Here is a 12,851-nt window from a genome sequence, read left to right as displayed (position 1 = left end):
CCTGTTAGTCCATTTTTGGGTTCTGTAATTCTGCTGCTGTTTTGTTCCTTCAGTTTTTCCTTTGTTCCTATACTCCTCAGATGAGTGAAATCATTTGGTATTTCTCTTTCTCCGCATGGCTTATTTCACTGAGCATAATACTCTTGCTGCAAATGGTTGGATTTTTCCACTTCTTATGGCTGAGTAGTATTCCATTGTGTATATGTACCACATCTTCTTTATCCATTCATCTACCGATGGACATTTAGGTTGCTTCCAATTCTTGGCTATTGTAAATAGTGCTGCGATAAACATAGGAGTGCATCTGTCTTTCTCAAACTTGATTGCTGCGTTCTTAGGGTAAATTCCTAGGAGTGGAATTCCTGGGTCAAATGGTAGGTCTGTTTTGAGCATTTTGATGCACCTCCATACTGCTTTCCACAATGGTTGAACTAATTTACATTCCCACCAGCAGTGTAGGAGGGTTCCCCTTTCTCCACAGCCTCACCAACATTTGTTGTTGTTTGTCTTTTGGATGGCAGCTATCCTTACTGGTGTGAGGTGATACCTCATTGTAGTTTTAATTTGCATTTCTCTGATAATTAGCGATGTGGAGCATCTTTTCATGTGTCAGTTGGCCATCTGTATTTCTTTTTTGGAGAACTGTCTGTTCAGTTCCTCTGCCCATTTTTTAATTGGGTTATTTGTTTTTTGTTTGTTGAGGCGTGTGAGCTCTTTATATATTCTGGACGTCAAGCCTTTATCGGATCTGTCATTTTCAAATATATTCTCCCATACTGTAGGGTTCCTTTTTGTTCTATTGATGGTGTCTTTCGCTGTACAGAAGCTTTTCAGCTTAATGTAGTCCCACTTGCTCATTTTTGCTGTTGTTTTCCTTGCCCGGGGAGATATGTTCAAGAAGAGATCACTCATGTTTATGTCTAAGAGGTTTTTGCCTATGTTTTTTTCCAAGAGTTTAATGGTTTCATGACTTACATTCAGGTCTTTGATCCATTTTGAGTTTACCTTTGTATATGGGGTTAGACAATGGTCCAGTTTCATTCTCCTACATGTAGCTGTCCAGTTTTGCCAGCACCATCTGTTGAAGAGACTGTCATTTCACCATTGTATGTCCATGGCTCCTTTATCAAATATTAATTGACCATATATGTTTGGGTTAATTTCTGGGGTCTCTAATCTGTTCCACTGGTCTGTGGCTCTGTTCTTGTGCCAGTACCAAATTGTCTTGATTACTATGGCTTTGTAGTAGAGCTTGAAGTTGGGGAGTGAGATCCCCCCTACTTTATTCTTCCTTTTCAGGATTGCTTTGGCTATTCGGGGTCTTTGGTGTTTCCATATGAATTTTTGAATTATTTGTTCCAATTCATTGAAGAATGTTGCTGGTAATTTGAGAGGGATTGCATCAAATCTGTATATTGCTTTGGGCAGGATGGCCATTTTGACGATATTAATTCTTCCTAGCCATGAGCATGGGATGACTTTCCATTTATTAGTGTCCCCTTTAATTTCTCTTAAGAGTGACTTGTAGTTTTCAGAGTATAAGTCTTTCACTTCTTTGGTTAGGTTTATTCCTAGGTATTTTATTCTTTTTGATGCAGTTATGAATGGAATTGTTTTCCTGATTTCTCTTCCTATTGGTTCATTGTTAGTTATAGGAAAGCCACAGATTTCTGTGTGTTAATTTTGTATCCTGCAACTTTGCTTTATTCCAATATCAGTTCTAGCAGTTTTGGAGTGGAGTATTTAGGGTTTTATATGTACAATATCATGTCATCTGCAAATAGTGACAGTTTGACTTCTTTGCCAATCTGGATTCCTTCTATTTCTTTGTTTTGTCTGATTACCGTGGCTAGGACCTCCAGTACTATGTTAAATAACAGTGGGGAGAGTGGGCATCCCTGTCTAGTTCCCAATCTCAGAGGAAAAGCTTTCAGCTTCTCGCTGCTCGGTATGATGTTGGCTGTGGGTTTATCATATATGTCTTTTATTATGTTGAGGCAGTTGCCCTCTATACCCATTTTGCTGAGAGTTTTTGTCATGAATGGGTGTTGAATTTTGTCAAATGCTTTTTCAGCATCTGTGGAGATGATCATGTGGTTTTTGTCCTTCTTTTTGTTTTTTGTGGTGGATGATGTTGAGGATTTTCGAATGTTGTACCATCCTTGCATCCCTGGGATGAATCCCACTTTGTCATGGTGTATGATCCTTTTGATATATTTTTGAATTCGGTTTGCTAATATTTTATTGAGTATTTTTGCATCTACATTCATTAGGGATATTGGTCTGTAATTTTCTTTTTTGGTGGTGTCTTGCCTGGTTTTGGTATTAGTGTGATCTTGGTTTCATAGAAGGAATTTGGAAGTATTCCCTCCTGTTCTATTTTTTGGAAAACTTTAAGGATAATGGGTATTATGTCTTCTCTGTATATCTGATAAAATTCCGAGGGAAATCCATCTGGCCCAGGGGTTTTGTTCTTGGGTAGTTTTTTGATTACTGCTTCAATTTCTTTGCTCATAATTGGTTTGTTTAACTTTTGTGTTTCTTCCTTGGTCAGTCTTGGAAGGTTGTATTTTTCTAGGAAGTTGTCCATTTCTTCTAGGTTTTCCAGCTTGTTAGCATATAGGTTTTCATAGTAGTCTTTAATAATTGTTTGTATATTTGTGGAGTCTGTCATGATTTTTCCATTCTCGTTTCTGATTCTGTTGATTTGTGTTGATTCTCTTTTTCTCTTAGTTAGTTTGGCTAGAGGCTTATCTATTTTGTTTATTTTTCTCAAAGAACCAGCTCTTGGTTTCACTGATTTTTTTCTATTGTTTTATTTTTCTCAATTTTGCTTATTTCTTCTCTGATCTTTATTATGGCCATCCTTCTGCTGACTTTAGGCCTCATTTGTTCTTCTTTTTCCAGTTTCGATAATTGTGATGTTAGACTATTCATTTGGGTTTGTTCTTCCTTCTTTAAGTATGCCTGGATTGCTATATACTTTCCTCTTAAGACTGCTTTTGCTGCGTCCCACAGAAGTTGGGGCTTTGTGTTGTTGTTGTCATTTGTTTCCATATATTGCTTGATCTCTATTTCAATTTGGTCGTTGATCCATTGACTATTTAGAAGCATGTTTTTAAGCCTCTATGTGTTTGTGAGCCTTTTTGTTTTCTTTGTACAATTTATTTCTAGTTTTATACCTTTGTGGTCTGAAAAGTTGGTTGGTAGAATTTCAATCTTTTGAAATTTACTGAGGCTCTTTTTGAGGCCTCATATGTGGTCTATTCTGGAGAATATTCCATGTGCACTTGAGAAGAATTTGTATCCTGCTACTTTTGGGTGTAGAGTTCTGTAGATGTCTATTAGGTCCATCTGTTGTAGTGTGTTGTTCAGTGCCTCTGTGTCCTTACTTATTTTCTGTCTGGTGGGTCTGTCCTTTGGAGTGAGTGGTGTGTTAAAGTCTCCTAAAATGGATGCATTGCATTCTATTTCCTCTTTTAGTTCTGTTAGTATTTCTTTCACATATGCTGGTGCTCCTGTGTTGGGTGCATATATATTTATAATGGTTATATCCTCTTGTTGGACTGAGCCCTTATCATTATGTAATCTCCTTCTTTATCCCTTGTTACTTTCTTTGTTTTGAAGTCTATTTTGTCTGATATTAGTACTGCAACCCCTGCTTTCTTCTCACTGTTGTTTGCCTGAAGTATGTTTTTCCATTCCTTGACTTTTAGTCTGTGCATGTCTTTGGGTTTGAGGTGATTTTCTTGTAAGCAGCATATAGATGGGTCTTGTTTTTTTATCCATTCAGTGACTCTATGTCTTTTGATTGGTGCATTTAGTCCATTTACATTTAGGGTGATTATCAATAGGTATGTACTTATTGCCATTTCAGCCTTTAGATTCATGGTTACCAAAGGTTCAAGGTTACCTTCTTTAGTATCTTACTGTCTAATTTAACTCGCTTATTGAGCTGTTATAAACACTATCTGGTAATTCCTTACTTCTCTCTCTTCTTATTCCTCCTCCTCCAATCTTTATATGTTGGTTGTTTAATTCTGTGCTCTTTTGTGTTTCCTTTAACTGCTTTTGTGGGTAGTTGATTTTATTTTTTGCCTTTAGTTAGTGTTTAGTTGGTCTGCTTTCTTTGCTGTGATTTTATTTTCTCTGGTGACATCTGTTTAGTCTTAGGAGTGCTCCCATCTAGAACAGTCCCTCTAAAATACCCTGTAGAGGTGATTTGTGGGAGGCAAATTCCCTCAACTTTTGCTTATCTGGGAATTGTTTAATCCCTCCTTCATATTTAAATGATAGTCCTGTTGGATGCAGTATTCTTGGTTCAAGGCCCTTCTGTTTCATTGCATTAAATATATCATGTCATTCTCTTCTGGCCTGTAAGGTTTCTGTTGAGAAGTCTGATGACAGCCTGATGGGTTTTCCTTTGTAGGTGACCTTTTTCCTTTCTCTAGCTGCCTTTAAAACTCTGTCCTTGTCCTTGATCTTTGCCATTTTAATTATTATGTGTCTTGGTGTTGTTCTCCTTGGGTCTCTTCTGTTGGGAGTTCTGTGTACTTCCGTGGTCTGATCTATTATTTCCTCCCCCAGTTTGTGGAAGTTTTCAGCAATTATTTCTTCAAAGACACTTTCTTTCCCTTTTTCTCTCTCTTCTTCTTCTGGTACCCCTATAATGCTGATATTGTTCCTTTTGGATTGGTCACACAGTTCTCTTAATATTGTTTCATTCCTGGAGATCCTTTTATCTCTCTCTGCGTCAGCTTCTATGTGTTCCTGTTCTTTGGTTTCTATTCCATCAAAAGCCTCTTGCATCTTATCCATTCTGCTTATAAATCCTTCCAGAGATTGTTTCATTTCTGTACTCTCCCTCCAGACGTCATCCCTAAGCTCTTGTATATTTCTCTGCAGCTCCGTCAGCATGGTTATGACCTTTATTTTGAATTCTTTTTCAGGAGACTGGTTAGGTCTATCTCCTTCTCAGGGGTTGACTCTGTGATTTTGGTCTGTCTCAAATTCTGCCTTTTCATGGCGATAGAGATAGTTTGCAGAGCTGGCGGGAGTGACGGCTGGGAGAATGTCCCTTCTTGTTGGTTTGTGGCCTTCCTCTCCTGGGTGAACAGCGTCCTCTAGTGGCTTGTGCTGGGCATCTTTGTGCAGATGGGGCTTCTGATTCATGCCCGGCTGCTATGGAGTTTAGCTCCGTGTTTACTGTGAGAGTGGCCTGCCTCGGGCTGCTGCTCCAATATGGCGGAGCCATGTTGGAGGGGAAATGGCCAGGAGGCTGTTTATCTCCATGAGGGGCCTCTGAGGTGCACTGCTGCCCAGGGGGTTAGGGCGCCTGGAGTTCCCTGGGATTCCCAGCTGCTGGGCTAAGTGTCCCAGGACGCTTCTGTCCAGCTGTGGGGTCCCTGTCCCATAAGACTTTCAAAAAACATTTGCTTTTCTTTGTCCCCGGGGTGCCAGCTGCAGGGACCCGCTCATAGGTCTTACTGTCCTGTTTCCCTAGTTTCCAACACCCCACGCACACACTGTGTCTGTGCTCTGGTGTGGATGGCTAGGGCTGGCTATTTAGCAGTCCTAGGCTCCCTCTCCCTCCCCACTCTGACTCCTCTCCTCCCACCGGAAGCTGAGGTGAGGGGTGCTTGGGTCCCGCTGCGCCGCGGCTTGTATCTTACCCCCTTCACAAGGTGCTGGCTTCTCTCAGGTGTGCATGTAGTCTGGCTGTTGTCCTGTGTCTTCTGGTCTCTCTTTTAGGAAGAATTGTATTTGTTGTGTTTTCAAAAATATATGTGATTTTGGGAGGAGATTTCCACTCCTCTACTCACGCCACCATCTTCGCTGCGCTCCTATTATTATTTTTTTAATCTGGTAAAAAAAAAGTAATTGCTAGGGAGAGTGTTTTTTGCTATGTGAGAGGAGTGTAACAGGAGACCAGTGAGGTACAGTGAGGCAGTTCAGTAGCAAGCAGTGCATCAGGAAGGGATAGAAACAGGTCATTACATGTGAAAGAAACAGGGTCTACTTATACTAACAGGAAGGTAAACTTTTTCTAAAACACCATCTGTGTTTTTAAAAATGATTCAAGTATTCCAGGTATTGTATATACAAGTACAGTTTCTACTTGCTTGATATACTATAAGCATTTAAGCATTGGAAAAGAAATACAGCTTACGTTAGTGTATTTTTCCAATAAATACTGTAGCTTAAATGCTCTTATAGAGAACTTAATTTTTCAATCACATTAGGCCTAGAGCTTTAGATGTACATATTACAGTATACCATTTGATTAAATGTGCATCTACACATTTAAACTGGCTTTTAAAAATCCTTGTTTCCATTTTGAAGAGAAGGTTGTGACATCAAGGAAAGGTTCTGTTCATTTCTGTTTATCTGATAAAATCCCTGTTAAAACAAAGCTCTTGGAGCTGGGGTGGTTTCATTTCTTAGACTGGTTGCCCCAACAAGGTTAAGAGAAATGAGATATCAAGCAACCTAACATTCCTTGAGCAGCTGTTAGGTCTGGGAACAGAGCTGAACAGTAGAAGGCTCAGTTATACAGTGTTGGGTTTACCATATCCAGAAGTTACAGACAGCAACACCATGTCCCCAATTTCCAGGATTAACAACCTCGCAGGGTGCGGCAATGTGGGACAGTTCATCAGTTGGTTTGAAAAAGAAGCCTCCTCTAATTAAGATACCATAATTATCCCTCCAAATCATTAGGAGATACATTTCCAATAAAATTTTAGTTTTTGTATTTAATAATCTTTATCAAATATTTTTGAAATTTTGTTTTGGTAAATTGTGTACTATTAACACTTAAAAAAAATATATCCAGAAAACTGTTTTCTTAATACTTAGGGCATTATGATAATAGGATATTTTTTAAGTTAAAAAATTCAATTTATATGCTTCTTTTGTTGTTACAGAGAAGTATAACATAATGAAGGACTTTCAAATAGTAAACACATAATAAGATAAAACTATGAAAAAAGAGGAATGGAAACATAATTTCAGTGGGACAAAAGAATCATGTAAAATTTGTAACTATTTAAGAAGATTTGGTTGAATCTATTTTTCAGTGGATGATGGTGGGTGTAAAATCACTATGGCATTTATGTCCCATTGAATTCACTGAAAAGAGTGATTTAAAGTTGTTATTTAAAATGTCAATATTACATCCTTTACAACTATTTTCACTTATGATTAATTTAAGATGTTAACTTGAAATACATGAGGGGTGCATAGTTTTTCAAATTTATGGGCATTTTCTTCCACCTCCTTTTTTGTGCAACCTCAGAGAAGACGCCCCTTGATGACTGAGACAAAAGAACTTTAGACTTCAGTTTATCTTCCTTTGACTATTGAAAAAAAAAAACACTTCAATTTTTGGTACATAGCAAGGTAGAATAAAGATAAACATGATTTCTTCACCTGTTTCCAACACAAATCCCCATCCTTATTCTGTATTTGCTTAGTGCCTTCCCTTAGCACTTGAAGTCAAAGGCAGTATCCAGTTCAGTGATGGGATTTTCAGAGTATTTAATAACTATATTTGAAAACTTGACTCAAATATTTATCTCTTTATGACCTGTAAAACTTTTTTTTCTGTGTGATAACCTACCTGCTTCAAAGCTCAGTTCATGCCATTAAATATTTCTTTTATATGTTTATGAATGACATTCCAGTTTGGTGCATTGTGAAGACTGAATATGCCACATTCTTCTGCCACCACATACCCTGGCTGTCTCTTGGTGACTAGGTGTCTCTTCTTTACTAAGATGGACATTTATTTCCTCCATTGTTATATGTGGGGAAAATAAATTCATAGAAGTTACTGCTTTTGTTACAGCTCCTTTGTCCCCTTAAGGTGCCTCAAGATCTTAGTCACTTTCAGTAGAATCATCTTTGAATGATCACATTTACTCCATATAAGAAGATAACTAACCTTTGGTACTTGTGTCCCTTTGAAGTTGTGACACTTCTGAATCTTCATTCTATGTCCCACTTGCTAATAGTTCACATTTTGGCCCTTAAAATTGCTGCAGTTACTAAACTAATAAAAAGTAAACGTAAATACAAAGTTGTCAAATCCGTAAATGTTGCTAGGCCTGGTCTAACCTGGTCAGAATGGCAATTCTGCTTTATTACCAAAAGGGGAGTCTAGAATACCATCATAAAAATCGTTTGAGCTCCTTGAGTCATCAGATAATTAATCATCATTATTATCCAATGAAATGAACCTCATTGATTACATTAGTGAGTTTAGCACTTTTCCTATCTTATTCAGAAACTCCTGGGTAATGTGGATGATTTGGTAACATAACGCCAAAGGACATGAATTATAAAAGGACCATCAGATACCAAGGACAGGTTTTCAATTAGCCCTGCTAACAATGTCCTTGCCTTGCCTTAAACCCTGAGGTGCCCTGTAAATAGGTATGGCGGTGGACTGAAGCAGGGTGAAGAGTTGCAATGATATACACTCGTAACCTGTTCTAGTTGTTAAAATATTGAAACAATTTTGCAACAGTTAGCAAGCAACCACTAGTCCAACCTCAAGTGCTCCCACCCCTCCTCTTTGCCCAGCTGCCTTGGTTTCTCTTTGGACCCCTTGACCCTCCCAGGATCTGGGAATTAACTAGGTAGGCCTTGACAGGACAGGAGGCCTCATGGATCCTGCTCTAGCACCTTGACCAGCGCCTGTTCTGATTGGTCAGTACCTAGATTGTCTAGTTGCTAAATATTTTAAATATTATCCCTGGGTTAAAACTATCATTTTAGGCCCTTGAACTTAATTTTTGGCCCTTTGCCTTTTCCTTTCTTTGCAGAACTGCTAGGCCCAATTTTTCACAGTTTGAGAATAGGAATAAACCCAGGGTTGATAGCATGTATTTGATTTATGCACATTTTAGTGCATTTGCTACTTGTTCCTTGGTTCTGTGTTTTATGACGGTGGCGTCACTGTTTCCCTACACCGTAATTTCCCAGTGCACTTCACTGCTCCTTCATCGCACAAGAAACTGTAAGGGTCAGTGATCTTCAGTGCCACCACTTCCATTTCCTCATTACAAAAATTGACCTTCTTTCTGTTGTTTGAAAGGGCTCAGGCCACTGTCACTCAGATTTCAGGACTGCTGAACAGTAATAACAGTATAGGAGGAACAGGCAACCACCGCAGCCGCTGGGCATTGTACTCTCTGCCTGGAATCCATTTTGGAGTTTGCAGTGTAGCCAGCAGGCGCTCTGTGCTGCCTTTTGTCAGCATGATGTTTTACAGTAATTCCCTACTTGTCATTAAATCCTTTAGTTGTATTTAAGCATTGTGCTCTGCTCTGTGAGTATTTGCCAAGGTTCTTGTGCTTTTTAGGCAATTTCATGGTCATAACTCACATCACTCAACTCAATATGTACAACTAGCATCACAGAAAAATAAACTAGTTAATAATTCCTGTTAAACTACTAGCTGCCTTTTCATTGTCTGTGTATTTGGTGAGGGCATATGCATGGCAGGGGGACTAACGTGGAACTGTTCAGACATGAAAAAATAAAAGCACTGACAAAAATTAAATTTAGGCCTCTCACCTTTTCCTGTAGAATGCTTCATCTGTTTATTCCTTCATTTCAGGCCTACTGCAGTCTCAGTGAGTACCACTTCCTGTGTGTCTAGGTGCTCTTTGAAGAGAAATTTTATAAACTGGAGGTAGGATATTATAATTCAAAAATTATCCTTATTAACTTAGGTATAATAGCCTCTAAGTGTTAGGCGTACAGAAGATTTTTATGACAAAATGCACTATTGTCACTTAGATGTATCATTCCATTCAATCAGAACAAGACAATGCACTCTTTGTACTTTAAAAGGAAGTTGTTTCATTTCTCCCATTCATATGAATGAAAAGTAACAAACATATAATTTAATGCTGTTCTTTAAAAAATATGAATTCTTTAGATTTTTGAATCATGGAATTAGAAGCCATTATGTTCTCTGTTTTCATTTTTTTCAAAAAACATTTATTGAGTGTCTGCTGTATGCCAGAAAGTGTGTAGAAGATGACACAGTAGAAGACAAACTCTCTTCCTTTAAAGGATTTATAAGAGATTTTTATGTTTTGCAATCGTCTTTTCCTTAAAGTGTTAACTTTAGAATTTATTTTGAATGGAACATAATAGCTTTGGGATTTAATTAAATCACAGATTAATTAAGTCTCCATCATAGAATGTTGTGCATTTAAAAGCCAGTAGACAGCTTCCACCAGCTGAACAGCAAGACTGTGATACTAAATAAAATGTAATTTAACCAAAAATGAGCATTGAAAGAATTCTAACTTTCTGAGTCTTTAATTGAAGGCTTAGAAAAATGATTTTCCAAGGATCAATTGCAACCTGTATTTGTAGGTAACTAGTTTCATTTCAGGTTCTTTTCATAAAAAATCTTATAGTTTTATGGTGAAACAAAAGCAAAACTTTTGATCTATGATGTTATGAAAATGTGTGAGATTTTAAAGCATGATCTTTAAATTTCTAAACATATTGCATTAACATATTGGTTCCTTTTTATTTAAAAATATTTAACAATTACTAATGCAATTTAAAGCACCCACTATAATGATTTGGTAATGATTATTCAAATATTACCTCTAGCCAAGAAGCCCCTTATATATATATTTTTTATACTGCTTGCATTAAAGTGCATGAGAGCTCAGCTTAAGGCAATTCTGAGCACCATTAGCATCTCTTATTTGAAATTGAGCTTCAGAATACGAAAATATAATAATTTTCATGAATAAAAAAAAGAATGACTTATGCAACCTGAGGAGAGAAAGCAGCAGCACGCAAGGATAGCGCAGGCCCAGGAGGACACGGGCACATGCGTAAATGCGACACAGGCCTCTACGATGAAGGAAGAAACATGGTCATACATTTCTTCTTTCTAGGAGAGCAGTTCCTTTAAATGAGTAAAGGGAATCCAGTACCTCTCTGCATACAGATGCAGTGCATGGCCTAACTCTAGTCCCAAATGACTTGTAGGAGGGGAAAGTGGAATTGCTTGTGCAACAAACAGGACTTTTAGGGTTCCAAAAATGGAGGAATTAACTACATTAAAGACACCTCCAAAATGGAAATCGGATTAATTTTTTTCCCTGATATGCATGCCCAGAAATTTTGAAGGGGTGGGGAGAAATATTTTGGGTCATAGTATCAATTCTCTTGACGTAGCAGCTTTTACCTAGAACTGGAAATAGAGTGTAAAAAATACACTTCTACTTTCCACTTCCACCAGATAGAAAGAGTACTTCCAAAGCTACAGAAGAGAGAATGCTGTCCTATTTTTTATGTCTACTAGAAAGAGAATAGTTTTCCTTCCTTGTTTTAGGACTGTTAATACCTTCTTTCCCAAAGGAGAACATTGTCCAGGGGAAAGAAGTTAGTGAATTTGCTTTCTTATATAATCAGGCAAACTCAACGACTTGGCTATTCATTTTTGTTTGCTTTGACCAAGATTGTATATTTATTGCTATAAAACAATGATTCCCATGTCTCTGTTAATCTGTAAATTTAATAGGACAAAAGACTTTATGCCACTATGTCCTTAGTTGCCACCATTAAAATATTTCCCTATGATGGAAAGGAATAGTACTGCCTCTGATAGCTCATGCTCATAAATGAAGTGATTCCTACTTTTTCTCAATAATTGTGGCAAAATTAATGGTACAAAGGCTGTAATAAAAGACTGCCTAGAGTCAAATCATATTTGAAAAACCACTGTTCCAAAATAAATATTTCCCATTTATAGGTTCGGCCCCTGAGTCACTGATACTCTCCATGACTTTTGTAGGAAAGCAATGCCATTTTGAATAAATAAAAACATCCCCTTGCAAAACAAATAAAAGTCATCAATGCTGCCTTCAGATGGATTCATCCAAGCATAACTACAATTGGAATAAACACTGTATTTTAATAGGAAGGGAACATTCATGAATGGTTTTTGGGGGTGCACGTGATTCATATCATGTTATATAACATTCATATCATGTTAGCAAGCTTAGAACGTTTCAGACAAGAAAGCGAATGTTAGAGCTGTTAAGAATGCAGCCCAGTGAAGAGCTAGTTGAATCCAGTTCTGTCTAAATATACTTGCCTTCCTCCTTTCATTCTTGTAGATTACATCTGGAATACAGAGCCTGCAAATAAGCAGAAAATGCAAGGTTGCTATGTAAAAAAATTTTTAGAAAAATGAAATAAAAAATAAAAAATAAAAAATGCCTTCCTTACCTACCTTTTTGAAAAAAAAAGTAGGCAGGAATCCCAAAAGTTTATCCTCACAGAAATTATGATGAACTGTCTATCCAAAAATTTGCACATTTGTGAATTTGCTTTCTTCATCTTGCAAAAACAGACAAAACAAACATTTTTAGCTAATCTAATTGGTAGGAAAACAGCTAGTAAAATCAGTCCTTGCTTTTTAAGTGCTTGTCGTCAGTCTGGTGAGGGTGGCAAGCCCAGGCAAGAGGAATTCTATCATAAGAACTGAGGAATACAGAAGGCAGAGAGTCACATGCTTTGGGCCCATGCAGGCCACTCGGCCACGGGGGGGCTCAGTGAACTGGCAGCTGTCCTGCCTTGGTGGGGCTTCATTGAAGACCTTGGGCTCCATCAGATGTGTCCGTAACTCTTTTTTTTTTTTAAATTTTATTCTTCCTCATTCCTTGCTCACAGGAATATGGCACAAATTGATGAGATATCTCTAAGTGCTTAATGCTTCTTCGGAGAAATAGATAAATACAAACAGTGTCATCTCAGGACAGGAGCCTACTTTGGGAAGGTCTGAGAAAGAAGGGGGGACACTATGA

The sequence above is a fragment of the Manis javanica genome, chromosome 6 (assembly GCF_040802235.1).
Source record: "Manis javanica isolate MJ-LG chromosome 6, MJ_LKY, whole genome shotgun sequence".
In the NCBI taxonomy this organism is placed as follows: domain Eukaryota; kingdom Metazoa; phylum Chordata; class Mammalia; order Pholidota; family Manidae; genus Manis; species Manis javanica.
Note: the sequence above shows the minus strand (reverse complement) of the source record.